Source organism: Schistocerca serialis, chromosome 4 (genome assembly GCF_023864345.2).
Source record: "Schistocerca serialis cubense isolate TAMUIC-IGC-003099 chromosome 4, iqSchSeri2.2, whole genome shotgun sequence".
Classification (NCBI taxonomy): Eukaryota; Metazoa; Arthropoda; class Insecta; order Orthoptera; family Acrididae; genus Schistocerca; species Schistocerca serialis.
The window spans coordinates 581,572,515-581,598,836 of record NC_064641.1 but is presented as its reverse complement, the minus strand read 5'-3'; the positions used below and the strand labels follow the sequence as shown (position 1 = coordinate 581,598,836).

General features: G+C 41.9%; 1 protein-coding gene across 3 annotated transcripts in view; it reads right to left on the bottom strand.

Moving 5' to 3' along the window:
• Positions 1-26,322, bottom strand: part of LOC126474039 (solute carrier family 22 member 7-like) — a 151,606-nt gene that overhangs the window by 66,030 nt on the left and 59,254 nt on the right. The gene's annotated exons all lie outside the window — the stretch shown is intronic.

Genomic DNA, 26,322 nt, shown 5'->3' with positions numbered 1-26,322 from the left:
GTAGCGCCTAGAACCGCTCGGCCACCCCGGCCGGCAATGATGATCAGAGTCACAATAATTTAGAGCTCTAATCTCAGGTATTTAATATCAAATTCTGATGCTAGCAAGATGTTTGTGGTAACTTAAAAAGATTACCTCCTAAAAATCTCCTCAATCATGTGGTTACCAAATGGTACAAGAAGAAAAGCCGATACAACCAAGATGATGGTGACAGAGAAGATTATAAAGAAACTGTGGCGATTGACTGAAATAATGTTGGTGATAATCTAATGATTTTAGGCAATTACACTCTAAGACAATAAATGAATAATTAAAGAAAACGATGCACAGCGAATGAATTACCCGAATACGACGGTAATCAGTAGATGTACATGTGGAGCCATCAAATGACTACAATTTCAGAAAAAATCGTCGATTTAGTCTAGAGAAAGGGGTTCACAAATTGAGCAAGTCAATAGCGCGTTGCCCCATATTAGCCCTAATGCAAAATAGTTATTCGCCTTTTCATGAATTGATATACATTTTGGATGTCCTCCTGAGGGATATCATGCCGAACTCTGTAAAATTGGCCGTTTACATCGTCAAAATCTCGAGATTATTGAAGAGCACTGGTTACTATGACCCAGACGTTCTCATCAGTTGGGAAGAGATCCGGCAACCTTGCTGGCCAAGATTGGACTTGGCAAACACGAAGACAAGCAGAAGAAAATCTCGCTGTGAATGAGCGGGCATTATTTAGCTGAAATGTAAGCCCAGGAAGGGCAACAAAACGACGAGTAGAATATCGTCGACGTACCGCTGTGCTGTATGGTACCTAGGATGACAACCAAAGGAGGACTACACTGAAATGAAATGAGACCCCCGGAGCATCATAAGTACGCTCATGCTCATAAATTAAGGATAACTGCAGAATGTGGTGCCACACAACGTGGCACTACAAAAAACTGTCGCTAATAGCATAGCCACATAGGGAACACACACGACACTGATCTGTAAGTCCACGGTATTGGTGCTAAGTTGAGAGACCCGTCCCGAAACATATGTGCTACGAAACGCCACTGTTTCCTGCGCATGTACCCCGACATCAATGCGGGATATGATCACCATACACACGTACATAGGCTGCACAACGGGTCGGCATACTCTGGATCAGGTGGTCGAGCAGCTGCTGGGGTATAGCCTCCCATTCTTGTACCAGTGCCTGACGGAGCTCCTGAAGTATCGTAGTGGTTTGAATATGTTCAGCGATACGTCGACCCAGAGCATTCCAGACGTGCTCTATGGGGTTTAGGTCTGAATAACAGGCAGGCCACTCCATTCGCCTGATATCTTCTGTTTCAAGGTACTCCTCCACGATGGCAGCTCGGTGGGGCCGTGCGTTTTCATCCATCAGGAGGCAGGTGGGACCTACTCCACCCCTGAAAAGGCTGACATACTGATACAAAATGAAATCCCGATACACCTGACCTGTTACACTTCCTCTGTCAAAGACATGCAGGGGTGTACGTGCACCAATCATAATCCCAACCCACACCATCAAAGCACGACCTCCATTCAGGTCCCTTTCAAGGACATTAAGGGGTTGGTATCTGGTTCCTGGTTAACGCCAAATGAAAACCCAGCGAGAATCACTGTTCAGACTATACCTGGTCTCGTCCGTGAACATAACCTAGGACCACTGTTCAAAAGACCATGTACTGTGTAATTGATGCCAGGCTTTACGGGCTCCCCTGTGACTAGGGGTCAGTGGAATGCACCTTGCAGGTCTCCGGGCGAATAAACCATGTTTGTTCAGTCGTCTGTAGACTGTGTGTCTGGATACAACTGTTCCAGCGGCTGCGGTAATGTCCCGAGCGTGGCTACCTGCAGTAATCTGTGGCCGTCTGCGGGCACTGATGGCGAGATATCAGTCTTTTTGTGGTGTTGTGCACTGTGGACGTCCTGTGCTGTAGCGCCTCGACACGTTTCATTTCTGCTGGAATCGTTGCCATAATCGTGAGATCACACTTTGTGGCACACGGAGGGCCCTTGCTACTACCTGCTGTGTTTGACCAGCCTCCAGTCGCCCTAGAACACTACCCATCACAACGTCATCAACATGTGTTCTTTGAGTCATTTTCAACACGCAGTCACCATTAGCACGTCTGGAAACACTTACTCGATACACTGTACTCTGACAAGCACCAACACACCTCTGCATATGTGGACTGCCGCGAACGCCACCGTGAGACGATTGCAAGTCAAATGCACCGCATGGTTATACCTCGAGGTGATTTAAAACCGCAAACCGCACACCAGAGCGTTCTTTCACCATGTATCAGCATTATCCTTAATTTATGAGCACGAGTGTTGTTGTCGGGCCGTATTGTGGGCGGGATTCAGGTTGGTATCCCACTGCTCTTTGGGGCATTTCGCTGGTCATCGGGGCTCATTTCGAAGCCGGATTCGTTGCTGAAGACAAACTCCAGTCAATGAGATTTCAGGCTGAATGTGTCTGACACCACTGTAAGCGGCCTTGTTGGAGAATACATGTCAATGCTAGTGCTCGTTGCTTTCTGTGAGGCCTATTAATTGTCTGTATGGTTACTGAAGCACCAGTTGCACGTTGTCTCGATGATAATAATGAATCTCTGAGAACCGCCCTGACGATTGTTCGTCGCCTCTTTAATTCGACCACTTCCTTCTTGACGCTGTGTGCGGACATGTTTCGCCCATTCTTGCCACCATCGTCGAATAGTTTTATTTCTTGCTAACATAGCTCCTATTCAAATGTCGAAGGATTCGCCTATTACACAAACTGGCTTTCTTGACCCAAACTACACTTCTTCTTTCAGATGCTGGTGTCTGAGTGTATTATTCACGCGTCTGACTGCGAGGCATAATTACTGCTGAACTGAGTACAGTATACGCAACGATATTCGCGACGACTTTATACACAGTTACCGACATGTACTCAGGTTAACATCCTTGCCAGCTGCGCGGTGAAATTGCTCGACAGCGTCACACACTCATCCATCGGCCGCCAAATTTTACAATTTTCTATGATTCTTGAAAAATCAAGTTTTCCAAGACCGCTAGTAATTCTTTTTATTACTGTTATCAGTTTCGACAGATCTACGCTGTCAGCATTGGATATTGTAACGTTATTAGATGTACATATAAGAATGTCAAAGGATCCGATGATGACAGCATAGATCTGTCGAAACTGGTAAAAGTAATAAAAAGGATTACATGTTCTCGTATATCTAATAATGTTACAGTATTCGATGATGACTGTATTGATCTGTCGGAACTGGTAATAGTAATAAAAGGAATTACTGTCGGGCTTGGCAAATTTGATTCTTCAGGAATAATGTAACTTTCAGATCGCCCTCAACGACTGATGCAATGACAAACACATATTTATAGTTTTGCATTTTCTGTCGATAGCTGTCTGATGTAATCACTCTTTAATGGCTTTAAGCTGTAATTTAATCTAGAAAATCTCCAATTAATTTAACCGAAAAATTTAGGTATTGGTTATAAAAAAAGCAATACAATATAACCCTAAAACGGTAAATGAGTAAGAATACTCTAGATTGAAATTCGGTTCTTTGTATTAATCTATAAGTAGTAGAGACAATAGTGTGTCTCTCTCTCACTTTGTTCAGATTATTCTATTAGCTCATTTCGGTTCGATCACCTTGTTTCCTCAATAAGTATTCATCCTAGTTCAGTGTTAGCTCGTGTGAGCTATATGTATCTCGAGTTGTGAAAATATAAGAGATCAAAAGGAACGACAAACTTTAATTTGTGAAAAATACCCTACCTATATTATGAAGACATGAAGACGTTATACGAGAAAAAGTTAGCTAAGAAAGAGTTTCAGTTTTAATTAAAACGCAGTTCAAGACTATTTTAGTGAAAAATCAATTTAATTGACCTTGAGTGAGTCATTTTGAAATTGTATTGAGAAAAGAAAACTGTTAAGTCGTTTGTAGTGCAGCGCAGCGATAGTCCATTGTTCAATAATCGGCCGATATTAACCATCAGACTAGCATATTTGGTTGCTTTAGAAAGCAAGCATCGAAGTCATTGTTGCTACGAAAAAGTGATTTCAAAATATAATCAAAGTACATTTGAGTTTCCTAGACCCAAGACTATAAAACCATATAATGAAACACTTTTTTATCAGTGATTAATTCCTATCAGAGAAGTAAATCAACAACATTTAGTTCACTATAAAAGAAAACGGCATTTAACCTGGATTCTGGACAGTTTTGCCTTGTTCCACGTTCCTGAGATACTTCGATGAGTGCTTCATAATAAAGTCTACTGCTAGAACAGGAAAGAAGCCACGTAAGCACATGGAAGTGTTAATACAACCATAAATTAAAAATAGCCAGGAGGAGACAAGATTAAATACAATGAATATCGATTTATGACCAGGTTGCTTAACTCCTTCTCGGTGCGTCTTTTTTTGTCTTAGAGTGTATACTGAAACACACTCATTGTACGAACAATACGGGAAAACGTAGGACGACCGTAGGAAAGTTTGGGAGGGTATGTGACAGTAGTGAGCAAACAAAGTTCAACAAGGCTCAAGAGGGCTCAACAAGTGCATCTAAAAGACAGAGGATATGAAAGATTAAGAGGAACTCTAGAGTAAAAGCCGCTTACCCTCTTTCACCTTAAGCAGAGTGTATAACTAGTATAACTCAGTATAATGTCGTGAATACATTCTTCTTGTAATGCAAGATGACGACTTTTGAACGGCCAGCAAAGCTATCTGGTCGTTATTAATGTAATACTCAGTTGTAGACAAAACCTTCACATCCCAACTGAAAATAGAAAGAGGTTTTTCACACGTGTTTAAGTAACGCAGATTTACGACCAAGGCGTTCAGTCATTCTACCACGATCTGAAAGGGTAAGTGCGACGAGATAAAGATGTACGTTGCACTTTGAATAGCCTAATACGTATTCGTGAAAATCATAAATCAAATCACAAAGCCATTCTCAACTTAATCAGGATTGCACAACTTGTCTCGTAGTTCTCTGCATTTCACACCTACCCTGTTTGGCGGCAAATAAAGAAAAATTTTGTATGCAAATAGCAGTTGATAGGGGTAGCAGTTTTCTGATGGCAGAGAGTATTCAGTGAATTGTCCGCGCATCAACTACGAAGCACACAACAGATTGGGGAGAACATGTAAATTGATCATGGAGTATGTAACATTTTACAAACGAGATGAGGCTGAAATAATTAGTGAGAAATTTGTAATGAATTCCCGTTGTTATTTAATAAACAATCATGAAAATTCACTAACAAGTTACACGCGTTCTCGATGGCACGATGCCGGAATACAGTACCAGATATTATCAAACTCACATCAAAAGAACACCATATGTTCACAAACCACTCTGATATTGTTAAAGGAGTGGAAAAATTCCTTGCATCGTGACCTATATCCACAGATGACTTAATGAAACCCCAATATTGATCCTTGAACAAAGAACAAAGCTCCAGTCAGAGCAACAGAACTAATCTCGGTCAGAAAGTGACACACCTGTAGAGATGAAAGATCACGTAAGAGAATGTTACGTCAAAGCACGCTACGAAGCAGTGTTCTCATCATGAACGTCTGGATTTTGCAGCTTAGAAGTGGCCACCTCGGTAAAATAAGACAGAAAGGTCTGAACTTAAAGATACAGAAACATGTTAGCTCAATTTGGCGTCCACGTATATAAGCATACAGTGGAAGGGTGTACATTTTTGTGCTAATCCGTATGGGCAAGCGTGCTGAAGCTTTACCTATCCCGTTATGTTGCTGGTCAGCTGGGATCTGCACTCCGAGCACACTATACAGATACGCTTTTACTATGCAGTCTAGGATGAGACTGCCTTCGTAGACGAGAACAGTGCATAGAGTGTCTTTGCGGCATCCTAGTGATTTAAACTCACGTTGTGATATTTAATACGAAAAATGTTTCTAACAGATAGCTTTCAAGTGTAACAGGTCTGTAATTATTTCTTGTCGGACGTTTCTAACAGATGTGTTGCTAAAAACCATCTTACACTAGTGATTATCCCAAATCACAAACCTGGACAGGAATCCTATACTAGTGAATTTAATTCGGAGTTTCCTAATTTATTATGAGAAGTGGTTGAACTTGAATTTAATGTTGAGGTGCCATTTGCACAGCCAATTATAGTTTTGAGTAGGTCAAAAGATAGCTTATCAAAGCACATTTTCTATTTAAAGGGTCTGTTATACTTTACATAATTAATAACACAGGTCTGCCTCTAAAAAACTGCATTGCACTTTTTAACATTTTCTTATAGATTTTGCCCTACCATAATCAGGAAAAATATTCAAAAAATTCTATCACATAGGTTTTTATGTATTTCGCAGTATTTATGTTCATTAGTCATAAACCTATGTGCTTTTTAAGTTAATAATTATAAAGAATTGTACCATTTATAATTGATAAAATAAACTTAAATTTTAAAAAAATTACAATATTAACTATTCTTTGTTACCACTTGCAGGTTTTACTGTGAACTCCTGTGCGCCAGAAGCAAATGCAAACAATCTTACGAGTATTGTTCATTTTTATTGTGTTGCGACAAGTCAAATGATGATTTGTATCTCGTATGAAATGAAGAGAAACTCTCAGTAGACATACCGCTATTCAAGTGAACAGTGCTGTTGTTTCTAGAGCTTACAAGAGTTACAAGAGGTTGTTTCTCCAAACAGTTTTTGTTAAATCTGTGGTGAATACACTATTAAAAGTCAACAGAGAAACGTAAGTGATTTTGTGAGAAAAGTTTATTTTGTTTACTTTAAATTAAAACTTGGTGATCAAGATAAACCATGGTCCCCGCATAAGATGTGTAGAAAATCTTCGTTTGTGGTTTAAGGTTAAGAAAAATGCTTTTCGATTTGGAATTTCTATGATGTGGCGTGAGCAGAAAAACCATACAACTGATTGCTATTTCTGTTCAGTTGACGTAAAGGGATTCAATTCAAAAAACAAAAGAAGAATAAGTTATCTTAACCTTGACTCAGCTATAGGTCTCGAAGATTTCAGAAGCAAAGCTGAAAGGAAGAGTTTTCACTGGCCCTGACATAAGAAAACTTTTAACCGACACCCTCTTTGTGGAATGTATGAATGAGAAGGAAAAAAATCTTGGGTATCGTTCAAGGATATAATGCGAAAGTTTTTGGGAAATACTAAGGATCCTGACTACAAAACCATTGTTCAACGGATGCTAGCAGCATAGGAAGCTCAAGGCTGCAAGATGAGCTTCAAGGTCCATTTTTTACACCCCCACATAGACAGTTTTCCTGAAAACCTGGGAGCTTACAGTGAAGAACAGAGGGGGCGCTTTCACCAGGGTGTCCGTGATATCGAGAGACAGTATCAAAGAAGATGGGATGTCACTACGCTTGCTGACTACTGTTGGATGCTTAAGCGGGAAACTAAAGATGGAAATCGGAAATAAAATAATGTTTCATTGGTTGTAAGGAATTTTGTGTTTGATAATTTTGAATGAGCGAGTGCTTTTACCAATTTTTTGTGTTTGAATTTGCAAAAAAATCTTATGTGATAGAAAAAAATTGACATCGCTTCTGAAATCAGCGCATTCTAAAACATATAATTCAGTAAAAATATCTCATGCAGCTGACAATTTTTTTTTTTTTTTTTTGCATGCCTGTGTAATTAAAGATAAGAATACTTACCACTTCCCGCAAATACTGGTGTAGTTTTGTTAATGAGCATGGTTCTCCAAACCATGTAAGTCTAAGGGTCATCAGGTATTAGGCTAGTTAGTTGATGAAGCAGTGCAAAGGCTCCTTCAGAGACAGTGCAGTTAGATTTGCACTCTGTTTAGTTGCTTCAATCCGAGTTTAAGAAGGAACTATTTACTGTGTTATCTATTATAATGGAAGTTGGTTAATGCACAGGCATAGAGACTCTGTAGTAACCAATGAAGTTATAAACTGCGATCATTATCAGACCTCTGATTTAAATTCAGAATCATTTCAAGCTTTTTACCTGTTCAGTATTGCTACCAGTTTCACGTGTGTCGGTAATTGGTTTTATAAACTGTTACACCTAGTTCATATAAGGTACGTGTTGTTGAGAGTCATATGCTACTGGTTACTATCTCATTGGCCATTTGTTTGTTAGTAGCACACCTATCTGCAATGTTAGGTTACTGTGTAGTAGTGTGAACAGATATAAGGAAAGAGTTTAGTGTGTGTGTCAAGAAAGGTTACGTTAGCCTTATCACTGCCTTCTGCTTTATCATTTTGCTTGACACAAGAATGCCTAATTAGGCTGGCGCCTGCTTTCAATATGTGATGTTACGACTTGGTTCTGTGCTCGGAGACCCACCGTTTACTATTATTTATATTCTGCTGGAGTGTTTCGAAATGATTGGCAGTTTGATTGTTCTGTTTCCATTAGGTTATTTCACGGTCACAACTTTCAAAAATTCCTCCCAGATGTATAACGTTAACATCGATTGCCGTTTTAAGGTGGTCGGTGGTACCGTTACAAGATGACTTTCAAATGTAACAGATCTACTAGGCTACGAAGGAAGCGTTCGTGTAGTTACAAAGGTACATGCATTAAAATAACAACTTCATCGACAGAAATCCTGAATACGTAATAAGTGATTCTTGAACGTAGTGTCACAATACGGATCGAGTGGTGCGATGCAGAAAACTTAAGAGGCACAGTGATACTCTTGCCATCCCCAGAAGGCACGCAGGTGACAACAGACCAGAGCTACTAAGGACTCCATAACTGCAATGTGTATGAAGGTTCCTGTAACGAGGTGCTGACGAACCATTTTGTCTATCACGCGTGCGTGGCTGCCCCCCCCCCCCCACCAAATAACAACAATTGTTGTATACCTTCAATTCTATCAGTCAATCGCCCATAACTTTTTGTGATTTAATAGAGACAACTTGAATGTTATTGCCGTTACGCTGCAGTGTGTTACTTTTTTTTCTTCCAACAGCGCAACCCACAAAAAGAAATGAATCTGAAAACTGCGAATACAGAGCCCCTATTTCATTTGGTAGCATTATCTGTTCGTGAAACAGTTAAAGATGTCACCTTACGAGAGCAAAATTGAGACAGTTGCATTTTTTCGTGAAAAACTTCTAAAGAAGAGTAGGTTATGAGGTCAGCCACTTACCATTCAGAATTAGATGCCATTCCACATGTCGCCTTCCAATTAACAACAAACCGCCCTCCCCCACCCTCCGCTCACTCCCCCATTAAAACTTCAGACACTTCATCACTCAGATTACATGTGTCAGGAGTAGAATTATCGTTTGAAGCCCTTATCACTCACTCAATTATAGGGTTGCTAGTAGTCAGAAACGCAACGCCCACCGTTGAAATAATGCGGTTCTATTATGGGAAGCGAGGAAAGCATTTCAGACGCACGTCGCTTAGAATTGTCACGAAAACGCCTCAAGGGTAGCGTCCATGAAGTTATCCCTTTCGTTAGGGCGTCGAGGGAATTGCATTTCTTGTTAAACCAGATCTTTGGTTGTATCCATACGCGCCGTCATACAGGCAATGGCAGGGCGGTGAGCGCAAAATAATGCTATGGGGTTCACTGAGTTGGGCGACTATGGGACCTATGGTTGCATCGAAGATTCCACGACAGCAGACAATTATGTGAACATTATTCCGGAACACTTACATTCCTTCATGATTGAAGTATTCTCTGATGGCGATGACATCTTCCGCCAAGACAACTCTCAGCGACAGAAAGCTGCAGTGCTTAGAGGAACATGATGTGGCTCTGAGCACTATAGGACTTAACATCTGAGGTCATCAGTCCCCTAGAACTTAGAACTAGTTAAACCTAACTAACCTAAGGACATCAAACAGATCCATGCCCGAGGCAGGATTTGAACCTGCGACCGCAGCGGTCTCGCGGTTCCAGACTGCACCGCCTAGAACCGCACGGCCACTCGGCCGGCTCTTATCAGTGATATTCCTTCACCTTGAATTTTAATTCCACTCCTGAACCTTTCTTTTCATTTTCGTCATTTCGTCTTCGACGAACGGATTGAGTAGGGCGAAAGACTGCATCCCTGTGTCACACCTTTTTCGTTGTGAGCACTTCTTTCTTTCTAAGTGTTGTGTATTACCCGTCTCTCTCTATAGCTCACCCCTATTTTCCTCAGACTTTCGAACATCTTGCACTATTTGACATTATCGAACGCTTTTTGCAGGTCGACATATTCTATGAAGGTGTCTTGATTTTTCCTTAGTCTTGCTTCCATTATCAACCGCAACGTCAGAATTTACTCTCTGGTGCCTTTACCTTTCCTAAAACCAAACTAATCGTCATGTAACACATGCTCGTCTTCCTTTTCCATTCTTCGGTATATTACTCTTGTCAGCAACTTTGGATGTTTCAGTTTTAAGCTGATTGTGCGTTAATGGAGGTACGTTCCGCGTATGCAGCTAAATGAAAGGCAGTTTTTCTTTTTTTTTTTTTTTTTGCCGTATGCGTTTCGCTTCCTGTATTTGCGAAGCATCTTCAGTGACCTGTAGTACTACTTCTTTCTTCTTATGCTTGTAATAAATGTATTATATAGGAGTTACAATATGTTACTATGTTGCATTTTGTCATGTTCTTGTCTTTGATTTTAGATCAGTAACAACTTCTACAGCGTAGATATCGTGATGTTAAATTGTACAGTAGTTTGATCCTACTTACGATTTCCATTGTTATTAGTCCATTTGTGTGGTCCTGGAGATATATTTATTCGGTCCCCATGCTTCAGCTGGCCGATCTCCGGCGTTTTTCACCCACATTCTTTATAACACATCACTTGCACATTCCATTTAGTGATCAAAATCTATCTGTTTACAGAGTTTACTGTTGCCAACTGTCTCTGTGTGTTTATTCTTCGTATTTTGTTTGTGTTGTGTGTGTAGTTTGATAGTTTTCATATTTTCATTTGTTGTGTGTGTGTGTGTGTGTGTATTTTGTTATGTGTCGTTCCTTGTGAGAGCGATTTTCTTCATTTTTATTTATTTTCTTCAAAAAAATGGATATTTGTATGTGTGTGTGTTTGTGTGTGTGTGTGTGTGTGTGAGAGAGAGAGAGAAAGAGAGAGAGAGAGAGAGAGAGAGAGGGAGAATGAAAAGATGGGAGGGTCTTCAGGTTTGGATTGGGGCCAACACGATGCGGGCGTTATTGATTATATTGGTTTGGTCATTAATTACTTTCTTTTTTAATGCAAGGGCTCTTTGTAAGCGAAAGTTTTCTTGTAATGGCTTTTACATACAAAGATCCCTTGCAACGAAAAAGAAGGTAATTAATGACCACAACAATGTAAGGAGTAACTCACTCATCATATTATCAACAAAAACAATAACAAGCATAGATCATGAATAGAAATTTGAAACATAACGAGAGTAAATAATTCAGAGAGTAAATAATTCATCAGTCTGCCTCCCCCTTTTCTTAATCGTTCTCTCCCTGTTTCTGTTTCTCTCTCTGTCCCATTATCTCCTTCTCTCTCTCTCTCTCTCTCTCTCTCTCTCTCTCTCTCTCACCACACACACATACACACACACACACACACACACACACACACACACACACACACACAAAACAAATGAAAAATATCAAACCATATGCATAACACAAACAAAAGACGAAAGATAAACACACGCTGACAGTTGGCAACACTATATTCTGTAAACACACACATGTTGATCACAAAATGAAAAGTGCAAGTGAAACGCTACACTAAATGAAAAACGCCGTAAATTGGACAGCTGGAGTTAGGAACCGAACGAACACCTGTCCAGGACTACATATATGGACTAGCAACACTGGAAATCGTAAGTAACACCCAACGATAATTTAACATCGTGAAATTTGTGCTTCAAAATTTCTTTCTAATCAGAAAAACACGAGAAAAACATGACAAAATGTAGCATAGTAACATATTATAACACTACATAAAAACAAACTCCCTTACATTTAGTTGCATAGGCGGAAAACACCTCCATGAATTTTGTAGCAACTAAGAAACGACTGAAAACGGAAAAATGACGAGATATCTAACACTTAATATTATCGTCATTTTCTTTTTGTTTTCTCGTTCCTTAGTCAGCTCTGGCAGTCTTAGGAATTGTGTGGATGGTATACCGCCAGACGCTTACAGTATACACACCAACATGAATTGATTATAGATATTCTGTTGGAATGCTATCTACTCCTTCTGTCTTGTTTGATCTACGTCTTCCAAAACTCTTTTAAATTCTTATACTTGTCCCCTATCTCTTCTAAATCTACACCTCCTTCCTCTTCTGTCAGATGAAACAAATCTTTGCCCTCATAGAGGCCTTCAATGTACTCTTTCCATCTATCTACCCTGTCTCTGCATTTACCAGTGGAATTCCCGTTACACTCTTAATGTTACTACCCTTGCTTTTGGTTTCACCGAAGATTGTTTTAATTTTTCTATATGCTGAGTCAGTCCTTCCGACAACCTCTTCTTTGTCGGTTTCTTCACTTTTATCATGCAGCCATTTCGACTTATCTTCCCAGTATTTACTATTTATTTCATTCTTCAGTGACTTGTATACGTGTATTCCTGAGTTTCCTTTAACATTCTGTACTTCCTTCTTTCGTCGATCAACTGAAGTAACTGTTTTGATACCCATGGTTTCTTCGCTGCTAACTTGCTTGTACCAGCGTTTTTCTTTCCCATTTCAGTGATTGCCCTTTTTACAGATGCCCATTCCTCTTCAACTGAAATGCCTGCTGAGATATTCAATGTCACAGTAACTATAGCCTCAGAGAACTGCAAGCGTGTTTCTTGATCGCTTAATACTTCCAAATCTTAATTGTTTTCCCAGTAAGTTTTCCTGACTAGTCTCTTAAACTTCAACTGCCCTCCATCGTTACTAAAATGTCATCCGAATCTACTTCTGCTCCTGGGTATGCCTTACAATCCAAAATCGATATACAGTTATATTATGGATCATGAAGTAGTGGTAAAGTATGAAGTGTAAATGATATCTAATTGGGTAATATGTGCTGTTTTTCCTCCATTCTGACTGTCTATAGTTAGTTTGCTACTGTACATATGTTCTAAGCATTTTTTCCATGCCTTTTCTTTTTCAAGTTATTGTGTGTTCATCGTAAATTGAAATAAGTGTCCCAATTTTTTATAAAATCAGCTGCCGAGATGTAGTGGTTAGGAAGACTGAATTTTTGTATGTTCATTAATGTATTATTAATACTAACTTTTAATTGTTAAGCTACACAAGGCGAAACTGTATATCCTAAGAAAGCAGAAGAGGCAAGTCGACAATGCCTTTCTCTCTGCCTACTTTAGCGATGAGCGGTGCCCGGCAACCGAACCTGGGCGTGATTGGCACTCCACGAGGCTCCTGAAGCTGGCACAGTGGGTGGCTGGGCCACCTACAAACTCACCTCCCGCCGCTGTCGCACTTTCGCTGAGGAAGCCTGCAGATGGCTGTTCCTTTCAACTAGGTTTAGATCACCTTCGAGAGCCGCTACACTGTAGATATAAATCCACCCTCTGATAACTCAGACACAGACGTCAGATGAGACTTACTGTTTAGGGGTTCGTTTCAGCGCACGTGTCACAGACACTCGCCGAGATACGCGTCCGGCCGTTTGACTGGTGAAGCACACCGGTGAGGGAGGGTTGTTCCGTATGTACGACTGATAGGGATACTCATCGCTATAGCACGGTTTTCATATCAAAGGTGCGGTTAGTTGTGAGCCTGTGAACTATATACTTTGCTGTAATGGCACATAAGTCATAAGGGGAGGCAGTACTCGTATTCTAATACGAATACTCAGGTTTCAGGACGGTCCATTTGTGGGCGATATCAAAGTGATGGTGAATAGCAGATATCTTCATGGTGCCTGTCGCTGGATTTATTGAGTAGAAAATATGGCGAATGTCATGTCACAAGTGCCTGTCGACGTACACTCAATTTCGACACACCGCTGCCACCTGCTGGATGGTGAACGAGGCGAGCTTCGTGGTAGATGCAGTGTGAGGTACAACGCGACAGACAGAGCTGATGGATATCCTCGCCGATCAACAGTCCATCTACACTGAGACCGAATCCTCGAAATGCCCTTCAAGCCAACTATTAAGCAAATTGCCCTCAAACTGCTCCAACAACGCTTCCCCATTTCCTAGTGGAAGGAAACAGTGAACTTTGAAGTATGAATGTAGTACGATGTAGGCTTCCTGTGAACATGTGTCTATCTTTCCGTCAGTCGAATGAAACCATTTCTACTACTCCGTAATGTTAGGATGTGTGCATTTGTGATTGTATTATTTTCAGTAATATTTCAAGATAAATAACACCGATTCCTAGTTTCATAACATGGCCGACAAATAGCCCTTGTTGGCTAATCCTTTTACCTTCGATTAGATGATTATTTTTGGTGTATTTTTAATCAACTGTGATTTGTACCATTAGTTGGTATTTTTTTTGTGCGTTGTTGACTGGTACCTGTACATGAATTGCTTTTCTAGTTATCACCTTTCGTCTGCACAGTGAATTGACATTATTTGCATGTACGACAGGTGCATGATAATCATTCCCTTTGGACATTACTTTCGTTCGTGACATTGAGCACATGTATATGTTTGACAATTCTTGTCCTCTCATACTATAATTTCTAAACAATTTTTATTGTAATGGCCTGGTATACGGTTGTGAGCTGCTTTTTAACATGACTTCACGCATGTCTTATGCGTTTCGTTGTCGTTGGTTGATTGGAATCGTTATTCGAGGGTACAGTTATTGTCCTTTTTTTATATGTGACATTCAGAACATTTATGCTGTCACGTTATCGTCAATGTTTTTAACTGTCTTTTAGGGACATTTATATCTTACATTTATTATTGTTGCGTATTTAATAAATTTCACTTTCGTGATTTCGAATACTTTATGTGATTATTGAAGTACCGTCTAGTGACTTATGTATGTTTTTGTCATTCTGAGGCCTTTGAATAATTTTGTTGATCCTTAATACAATGTGCATACATAGAAAACTTATTTTGTTTTTGTATGTCCATCCTTGTGATTGGAGGTCTGAAGGATTTCGGCCCATCACTTATGAAATAAAATCGAACACCTGCAATTGTCCTTACGATATCATATGTTATATGGCTACCAGTTTCGGTGCTTCAGTGTACCATCTTCCTCTACATCTACATCATTACCCTGCTATTCACAATAAAGTGCGTGGCAGAGGGTTCAATAAACCACCTTCAAGCTGTCTCTCTACCGTTCCACTCTCGAACGGCGCGCGGGAAAAACGAGCACTTAAATTTTTCTGTGCGAGCCCCGATTTCTCTTTTTTTATTGTGATGATCATTTCTCCCTATGGAGGTGTGTGCCATCATGAGAATTTCCCGTCGCAACGAAAAACGCCTTTGTTTTAATGATTGCCGCTCCAATTCACGTGTCATGTCTGTGGCACTATCTCCCCTATTTCACGATAGTACAAAACGAGCCACCCTTCTTTGAATTTTTTCGACGTCGTCCGTCTGTCCCACCTGATGCGGATCCCTCACCGCACAGCAATACTCCAGAATAGGGCGGACAAGCGTGGTGTAAACAGTCTTTTTAGTGGACTTGTTGCGCCTTCTAAGTGTTCTGCCAGTGAATCGCAGTCTTTGGTATGCTCTACCCACAATATTATCTATGTGATCGTTCCAATTTAGGTTATTTGTAATTGTAATTCCTAAGTATTTAGTTGAATTTACAGCCTTAAGATTTGTGTGACTTATCGAAATTTAGCGGATTTCTTTTAGTACTCATGTGAATATTCGCACTTTTCTTTATTCAGGGTCAATTGCTACTTTTCGCACCATACAGATATCTTATCTAAATCATTTTGCAATTTGTTTTGGTCATCTGATAACTTTACAAGACGATAAATGGCAGCATCAGCTGCAAACAATCTAAGACGGCTACTAAGATAGTCTCCTATATCGTTAATATAGATCAGGAACAATAGAGGGCCTATAACACTTCCTTCTCGACCGCCGGATATTACTTCTGTTTTAATCGATGCCTTTCCGTCTGTTACCACGAACTGTGACCTTTCTGACAGGAAATCATCAATCCAGTCGCAGAACTCAGGTGATACTCCGTAGGTACACAGTTTGGTTACTGGGGACCAAAACGAACAGCACAATAACCCTGGGTTCGGTGTGGGGTGGCGGTGAGGTAGTTGGACTGCTGTGGCCTGTTGTGAGGTTGTGAATCACTGAGGGCTACGGCGGCACGAAGCCTCTCCATCGTTTCTAGGTCCCCGGTTCAGTACACAATACAATATGTCATACAATTTCTGTAGCCCAAATAGGGATGGCCCCGCATATAAGCCTCCTACTGAAATGTTATGTAAAGTGTGTTACAATTTAGAGGTAACTTTGAAAGACACTAGATGAATTGTTTATGAACATGTTGGAACTAAATTTTTGCTGCAACGATAGTTGCAAAATACATTCTTTTCGAGTGATTGGCGTATGATGAGAGGAATCTCATCCCTTTCATATGTCTTTCTGCTTTTTTTTTTATTGTTTACTTGCTCTACCACTCGCTACCTGTTTTGTCGGTAGTAACTCTCGGAAGGACATATCATTCCAAGTGTCATTATTTCCTTTCGGTTTTCATGTTTAGAAAGTAATGGTATTACTCAGGTTAGCTACTGTGGCAGTGCAGTTCGATAGTGGATTACAAAGAAAGGGATTGAGAAAGATAACCTGAGAAGATGCTCGCAGATGTCACTTGTCTGAGACATCACCTCGCTGAAATGGAACATTTAAGATTAATTTCCGCTAGTTATTTCAGTGTGAGGATAAGGAGCTATCAGGGCAGAAATATTAGAAATTAGCCAAGATGCTAGATCCTTCTACTTCCGTTTATATGTAACTAGCTGAGTACTCGGTATTGTCCTGGTATGTCTTTATTACATTCTCCTTCCCCCTCTCTCCACATACTATTTCTCCCCCCCCCCTCTCTCTCCACCACCACCACCCTCTCTGCCTGTCCACATCCTTCACCCACACTCTCTGCCCATCTTCTCCTTCCCCTTTTTCCATCCATCTACGCCGCCCCACCTTTCTCTGACAATCTGCTCCTCACCCCTTTGCTCATCTGCTCCTTCCATCTGTATTCGTTCCTCCTTAATCCTCTGTCTACCTCCTCCCTCGCCAAATTCCGTCTCCCCACTCGATCTTCACCCCCCTCTCTCTGTCAATTTCGTCCTTCAACCTCTGTCACTTTCCTCCACCCCCTTCTAATTCCATATCCTCCCCCCATTTTGTTCATCACACTCCTCTTTGTCTCTTTCCTGCTGCTCTGTCTGTCCATCTCCTCCTCCCCAGACCATCACCTCCTTTCCCCTATCTGTGTCCATCTTCTACTACCTCTTCTGTCTCTTCAACTCCTCCTCTTTGTGTACTCTGTCCATCGATAACTGTCCCCTCTTTCTGTCCATTTCCTTCTCATCTCTTACTATCTCCATTTCCTCTTAGCCCAGTCTCTGTCCATCTGTTCCTCTCCCCTAACTGTGTCCAGCTCCTGCTTCCCCCTTGCTGTCTGACCATGTCCTCCTAATCCCTTCCGTCTGAAAGTTATCAAACTCCTCCCAATAGGGTACTGATGGTTCTTACCCCCACAAATCGTAACTAATAATGTACTAAATTTGGTTGAAATGGTTTCAGGAGTTAGGGATGAGCTTTTTAACTGTGGCTCCACCCGTGTACGCACAAGTCAATAATATTTCACATATTTCACATATATTTCACATATATTTTAAGTATTTCTCACGTATTAGTACACATAATACGCCTGTTACTCTAGCGAATTTCTCTCTGCAGTTTCATATCCACGCAGCTGAATGAGTATGACAAATATCCTGAACTGTGGGTCATACAGTGCTATAATTTTCCAGGTATATCCAGTAGTATAAACGTCTTATGCCTAATAAATGGGTTGTGAATGAAATCTGCAGCAAATAAGTAATAAATTGAGAAGTCACGCATGATGCGGTAGATTTTCACGCGTCTAAGTGTTTGTAACGCAAAATCTTCTGCGCTGTTTGTTGTACAATGATATATTTTTGTAGGCATAATCAGCCGTATAAGTGGATACTGTATGCGAAATGTTTTGCGAATAGAGTTAATAGAAAAGTAGTAATAAATTAAAACGTTATACATGATGCGGCAACTTTTCATGGATCTCAGTGTTTATGACACATCTCGTGAACTTTGTGTCGTAAAATGATATAATTTTGCTGGTACATTCAGTAGTATATTTAAATATTTTCTGCAAAATATGTCGCTAATTCAGTTAGTAGTAAAGAAGTAATAAATTAAAATGTCATGTTTGGTGTGGCAGTTTTACTGCACGAAAACTGCAAATTTTGTAATCGATAGACTTTTTCCCTTTCATCATTTTCTAGTGGTTGTCAGCGAGAAAAAGGTTCGCAAATATTTGAAATCATATGTAACGTTCGTTGCAAGACGCCAAAGTGCAGTCATTCTCAAATACTGGATGTATAAGTTACGCGTATTCGCGCATCGTGGGCTGTACTGCTTTTTCTCTTCACCCTCACCCCCTTTGATAGGTAGGTGGTTCTTATACACACACACACACACACACACACACACACAGTGATTCTTTCTAGACAGTAGGTGGTATGTGTACAAAGTTCAGTTGATACCGGTCCATTGGTTTAGGAGGAGGTGCGTAACACACACTGGTAAGTCAGAACACTTTGACCACCGACTTATTATCGATATAAACCTATCGAGGCAGCTTCACCTGACAAGGAATGACTTCTAGTCGGACACATGCACAGTGCACAAAGTATCGGTGAGCGTGTTGTCCGTGTGTAGGACGGGGAAGGCGCGCAGTCTATTTGAGTTTGACTGAGGGTAGATTGTGATAGCCCAGAGGTTCGGCACGAGCATTTCGGAAACTGCTCGGGTGTTCTAGGAGTGCTGTGATGAACGTCTTTAATACGTGGTGAAACCAAACTGAAATAGACGACGTGGGGTTGGGCGGTACCCCTCATTGTTGATGTCGGATGTCGTAGGCTGGGCAGTCTGGTAAAAGAGGACAGGCAGCAAACTACGGAGGAACTAACAACAGTCCTTAATGTGAGGGGGGGGGGGGGCAGAGTAAAATTGTATCTGAACACAGAGTGCACCAACACTGCAAACGATTGGCCTCCGCAGATGAAGATCTGTGCATCTGCCTATGTTAACATCATAACATTGGCAACTACGACTGATACGGACACGTGACCATAGTCACTGGACACTGGTGCGGAGCCAGAGTGTTGAATGGTCTGATGAATCCCGATACATTCATCATCATACCTGCGGGAGCGAGTGAATCCGTCGTCTCTGAGGGCAACGTCTCCTTGACACCTATCCTGTGGATCTGAGACAAACTGGCGACCCCTTCAGGACGATCATGTTTCCCGTCGGCAGTGGCATTTATCAGTAAGCTAGTGCGCCAAGTCACAATGCCAGGAGTGTGACGGAGTGGGTAGAGGAACACAGTGGAGAGTTCCAATTGATGTACTGGGGTCCCCAACTCGCGAGAGCTGAATCCGATCGAACGCCTCTGGGATGTGATTGAACATGGGTCAGAGCTAATCGTCCTCCTGCCCGGAATTAAGAGGGGCCAGGCGACTCGAGTTTGCATTTGTGGTGCCAGCTGCCTCCAGTGACCTACGAAGGCATCATTGCTACCTTGCTGTGACGCGTAGCCGCTGTTATTTGTTTCAAGCATGGTCATACCGGCTATTTGGTAGGTGGTAATAATATTCTGACTGATCATTGTACAGAGATACCATTGTACATAGATACTTGCATACTTATGTGCATCCATTTTTATCATATGTGTTTACTAGTTAGGGTAGGGTTCTCCCTAGAGTCGTATGCCCTTTGGGCGACTAGCTTGTTTGCTCCTCACGCAGTAGAGACTCCATCCGCATAATATACACAGGCGACACTGTGCTACAGAGCTTATGAGAAGCAAGGAAGACACACTAAATTTTGTATTGGAATGCGCTGCAGAAGCCAGTGTTCTGACAGACGAGGGTAACGCCTACGAGCGATTCGGCGGCGCCAGCAATGGCAGTTGCTTCTGTTACTCATAAAAGGTGTCCCCTTTCCCTGGTACTTTAGTCTGGCCACCTTATTTTAGGAATACTCAGAATGGAAAGGAAAGGCACAAGCATCTCCCCTTGCCTCATAGGCTAATGACGCTTCTAGAGCTCTAATTAGCCTCTAATATTAAGGCAGGGATTTTTCTCAGGGATTCGAGTGGAAAATATCCTCTCCTCTCATACGTCAACGAATAATCACGAGCTTAGATTGACCGCTGGTGGTTTTCATGCAATCCCTACTTTCGCGGGACACCTAAAAGGTACGAAAAGTTCTTTGGGATGTATAGGGCCCGTGTTGAAGATGAGAAAATTGGGAAGGGAGGCAGGATGCTTCAAGCAACCAGGGGCTCTAATCTAGTGCTGTGTAGACTGGTAAGCGTTGGGTTTCAGTTTAAATGAGACTGGTATCTTGCGAATTTTCTGGACGTGACGATGTTGGATGTTGCTTAATGCCGTGTGCGTGATTTGTCGAGATCGCTAAAACTCCGTTAAACTTACTGAAACATCCGTAATACAGCTACTTCCTTGTTTCTGTACCTAGCATTGTGAGGGATACGCCATATTTACATCCACACACCTACCGTATGACAGTTACCACTGTCAATTTCATTGCATTTAACCACATGTGACAGTATGAACACTGGGGACATATGTAATTAGCGTTGTTAATTATGTAAACATGACGACCTACTTTATATATAGCTTTCTGCAATTTACGAAATGTGCTTTGTGCGGTTTTATTTCTGTAACGATGTTTAAAAAATTTCCAAGAGCGATTCAACTCAACAGATTATGACAGTGTGTAATGCCTGGTAGCTGATACGTACTGAATTAAGTAATAATTTTTGTAGTATTTATAACAGAGTGAAAGTTTAAATATAAAATGTATGTTACTATTGTTCATCCCTTTTATGCAAATTTCTTATTTGAAGATGGCTCGTCAGTGAGCTGAAACTAGGAACCAGGGCTCTAGCGACCTTGAAAGAGGATTTTTTATCTACACATTTTAACATAACAGATGACTTTCTTCCGATCTGACAATGTCAAATTGCAAATTATTTTAGTCATTTCATCTCCATCTCGATTAGGCAGTGGATTCTTATTTCAGCGAATCTCTTGTAATCATGATCTGTTTCCGACTTTTAAGAAAAATACCTCTTTTATCCTACATATCCCACTACCTTGGGGGCCCGTCGTATGTGTGTTATGTGCAACTAAAACAGCTTAGTGCTTCATATGCATTTTATTAATTTTAAACGTAGCTGTTCACTGTGTTTAGTATTTCCTCATTCTTGTGAAATAAATGTGCTGTAATTGAATTCCTTTTGCTATTATTTTGCTAGATAGGTAACCTCAGGCACTCTTTATGGATTACCCAGGGCCATAAGCCACACTTATAAACTGAAGCTCCAAATAAACTAATATAGTTCAAATGGTTCTAAGCACTATGAGAACATCTGAGGTTATCAGTCCCCTAGAATTAAAACTACTTAAACCTAACTAACTTAAGGACATCACACACATCCATGTCCAAGGCAGGTTTCGAACCTGCGACCGTGGCAACAGCGCGGTTCCGGATTGAAGCGCCTAGAACCGCTCGGCCACGTTAGCCGGCAGACTAATATAGACATGCTTGTTCAAATATGGAGATACTCAAACAGGCAGATTATGGCGCTACGGTCGGCAACGTCTATATAAGACAACAAGTGTTGACATAGTTGTTAGACCGTTTACTGCTGCTACAATTGCAGGTTATCAAGTTTTAAGTGACTTTGAACGTGGAGTTTTGTCGGCGGACGAGTGATGGGACACAGCATCTCCGGGGTAGCGATTAAGTGGGCGTTTTCCAGTACGACCATTTCACGGACGTACCACGAACATCAGGAACCCGGTAAAACATCAAATCTCTGACAGCCGGCCGGGGGTAGCCGAGCGGTTCTAGGCACTACAGACTGGAACCGCGCGACCGCTTCGGTCGCAGGTTCGAATCCTGCCTCGGGCATGGATGTGTGTGTTGTCCTTAGGTTATTTAGGTTTAAGTAGTTCTAAGTTCTAGGGGACTGATGACCTCAGAAGTTAAGTCCCATAGTGCTCAGAGCCATTTGAACCAACCAAATCTCCGACATCGCCAGGGCCGGAAAAAGATCTTGCAAAACCGGGACCACCGACGACTGAAGAGAATCGTTCAACGTGACAGAAGTGCAACCCTCTCGCAAATTGCTGCAGAATTCAATTCTAAGCCATCAACAAGTGTGAGCGTGCGAACCAATCAACGAAACATCATCGATAAGGGCTTTTGGAGCCGAAGGCCCACTCGTGTACCCTTGATAACTGCATAACACAAAACTTGGCGCCTCGCCTGGGCCAATCAATACCGACATCGGACTGTTGATGACTGGAAATATGTTGCCTGGTCGAATGAGTCTCATTTCAAATTGCATAGAGAGGATGGACGTGTAGAGGTATGGAGACAACATCGTGAATCCGTGGACCGTGCATGTCAGCGGGGGACTGTTCCAGCTGGTGGAGGCTCTGTAATGGTGAAGGGTGTATGCTCTTGGAGTGATATCGGACACCTAATACGTCTAGATACGACTCTGACACGTGACATGTACGTCAGTATCCTGTCTGATCAAGTCCATCGTGCATTCCGAAGAACTTGGGCAATTTCAGCAGGACAATGTGACACCTCAAACATGCCTGGCCACCAAACGCCTACGACTCTGACACGTGACATGTACGTCAGTATCCTGTCTGATCAAGTCCATCGTGCATTCCGAAGAACTTCTACAATTTCAGCAGGACAATGTGACACCTCAAACATGCCTGGCCACCAAACGCCCCAGATATAAACTTTATTGAACATATCCGGGAAGCCTTGCAACGTGATGTTCAGTAGAGATCTCCACCCCCTCGTACTCTTACGGATATATGTACAGCCCTGCAGGATTCACGGTGTCAGTTCACTCTAGCACTGCTTCAGACATTAGTCGAGTCGATGCCACATCGTGTTACGGCACTTCTATATGCTCGCGGGGGCCCTATAAAATATTAGGAAAGTGTACCAGTTGCTTTGGCTCTTCGGTGTATACGAGGCACTTTCCCTTCAACAAATTCGTGCACCAATTCCAGTTTACCTTGTGTCATCCTACAGTGGATACCTTGTATTTAGCTTACCCTCCCCACACATATAATTTAACACTAAAAGATATGTTTCAATTAGCTTACGCTGCCAGGATTATTTATTCACTGTCATCAGATACAATTTAGCTAAATGAGACGGCCGGAGTAGTTTTCTCTTCGTATGATCTCCCAATTACTACACGCATCTAAAAAAAGTTATGCGTCACCCCAGTTGCCAAAAGTCCTGAAGATGGACGTTGACTGTGGGTATTACATCACAGATACAATCCCTTTGACTGTTCAGAGACGTCACTATACCCGCCCAAACAACCATGCATGAGCAGCGCCTATTAGATGGACGAGGTCCGACAGCCGATCAGTTCCAGTCATTCCTCCAGGGAGGAGGTACATTGTTTGTGTTGTCTGTAGGTCAACCAAGCCTAAACGGTCAGTATCACGGTTCGATCGCGTCCGCATTACTAATTTGTTCCAGGAAGGGCTCTCAACAAGAGAAGTGTCCAGGCGTCTCGGAGTGAACTAAAGCGATGTTGCTCGGACATGGAGGAGATACGGAGAGACCGAAACTGTCAATGACATGCCTCGCTGAGGCCGTCCAAGAGCTACTACTGCAGTGGATGACCGCTACCTACGGATTATGGCTCGGAGGAGCCCTGACAGCAACGCCACCATGTTGAATAATGCTTTTCGCGCAGCCACAGGTCGTCGTGTTACTACTCAAACTGCACGCAATAGGCTGCATGATGCGCAACTGAACTCCTGACGTCCATAGCGAGGCTCTTCTTTGCAACCACGACACCGTGCAGCGCGGTACAGATGGGCCCAAGAACATGCCGAATGGACCGCTCAGGATTGGCATCGCGTTCTCCTCATCGATGAGTGTCACATATGCGTTCAACCAGATGTTCGTCGGAGACGTGTTTGGAGGCAACCCGGTCAGGTTTAACGCCTTAGACACAGTGTCCAGCGAGTGCAGCAAGGTGGAGGTTCTCTGCTGTTTAGGGGTGGCATTATGTGTTGCCGACGTACGCCGCTGGTTATCATGGAAGGCGCTGTAACGGCTTTACGATACGTGAATTCCATCCTCTGACCAATAGTGCAAACGTATCGGCAACATATTGGCGAGGCGTTCGTCTTCATGAACGACAATTCGCGCCCCCCATCGCGCACATCTTGTGAATTACTTCCTTCACGATAACGACATCGCTCGACTAGAGTTGCCAGCATGTTCTCCAGACATGAATACTATCGAGGATGCCTGGGATAGATTGAAAAGGGCTATTTATGGATGACGTGACCCACCAACCTCTCTGAGGGATCTACGCCGAATCGCCGCGAGGAGTGGGACAATCTGGACCAACAGTGCCTTGATGGACTAGGGGATAGTATGCCACAACCAATACAGGCATGCATCAGTGCACGAGGACGTGCTACTGGGTATCAGAGGTACCGGTGTGTACAAAAATTGGCTCTGAGCACTATGGGACGTAACAGCTGAGGTCATCAGTCCCCTAAAGCTTAGAACTACTTAAACCTAACTAACCTAAGGACATCACGCACATCCACGCCCGAGGCAGGATTCGAACCTGCGACCGTAGCAGTCGCGCGGTTCCGGACTGAAGCGCCTAGAACCGCTCGGCACCGCGGCTTGCCCGATGTGTACGGCAATCTGACTACCACCTCTTAAGGTCTCGGTGTATGGTGGTACAACATCCAATGTGTGGTTTTCACGAGGAATAAAATGGACAGAAATGATATTTATGTTGATCTCTATTCCAATTTTCTGTACTGGTTCCGGAACTATCGGAACCAACGTGATGCTAAACTTTTTTTGATGTGTGTGTTAGGTACATTTCATAGTTCGTCACCATCTGATAGTTTCATTGCTCAGCAACTTCTTTCCATAGCTGCTCACGACAGTAGCACGCGGTCAGGCGACCACCTCCTACATTTCCAAGAAACTCATTCCCACATGCCGAACCGTCACCGATCCTTTGTTAAAGGCCTTTATGTCAATGAGTTACACCAATTTCGGCCCGTGCCGTCGTTAGAATGATTCCCTATCTGCCTCCGTGTATATACAGTCATGCAATAAGATATAGAACATTTTCATTCAGAATAACTTTATTTTTTAGAACTAAAGATCACAACCAGAAATACATCAGAGAAGTAAACTTCTTTGCCAAGGTCGCTAATAATAGCCTTTATTCTCCATGAAAGTATTATAATCTTCAGATCAGCAAAGCATTTCTGCAGTGTGACTACGCAAAACAAACGTAATACACAGTATCAGGTACAATATAAAAGAAAAAGCCATAAAAATAATAAAACTCGATATAATGTTTCCCATCTGTCTTAAAACTGCAGCAAAACTATTCTATCTCATGAACTAGCAGGTACACAACAGGCTAGAAGACTATATACACAGTTATTCACCAAATACGTCTGTCTTACATCACTTGCAACAGAGTACGTCACGGCTGCCAGGGAGCCGCTAAACTGGCAGGCGGTGGCCAATAACAGACAGGCGTTGAAAACTGGACCGCCAAGTGTCGCTAGTGTGATATGTATTTCGTATTAAGAATCATTTATGTGGTTACATTTCAGTAGTCCAACTAAAACATTGACAAAAATAAATCTAAAAACGTTTTTACAAATTTATTACCAAGTATTAATTGATACAGACTCTAAAAAATTATTCTTATTGCGTTAATAAGGAAATGTACCTATGTAGGACCTGTATTAGTATTTGCAACAGCTACCGCTGACTGATACAAGGTATATTACTTAATAGGATTAGACAAATTACAAAAACCCCAGACACACATACAAAGCCTTTAAAAGTATTTGTAAAAATTTGGACAATTTTTTTACAGATCTTAAAGATGCACGGATTACCATTACAATCTGGGCTTCTACAGTGTTATTAAAGTGTCAGCGTAAGCTGTTGTT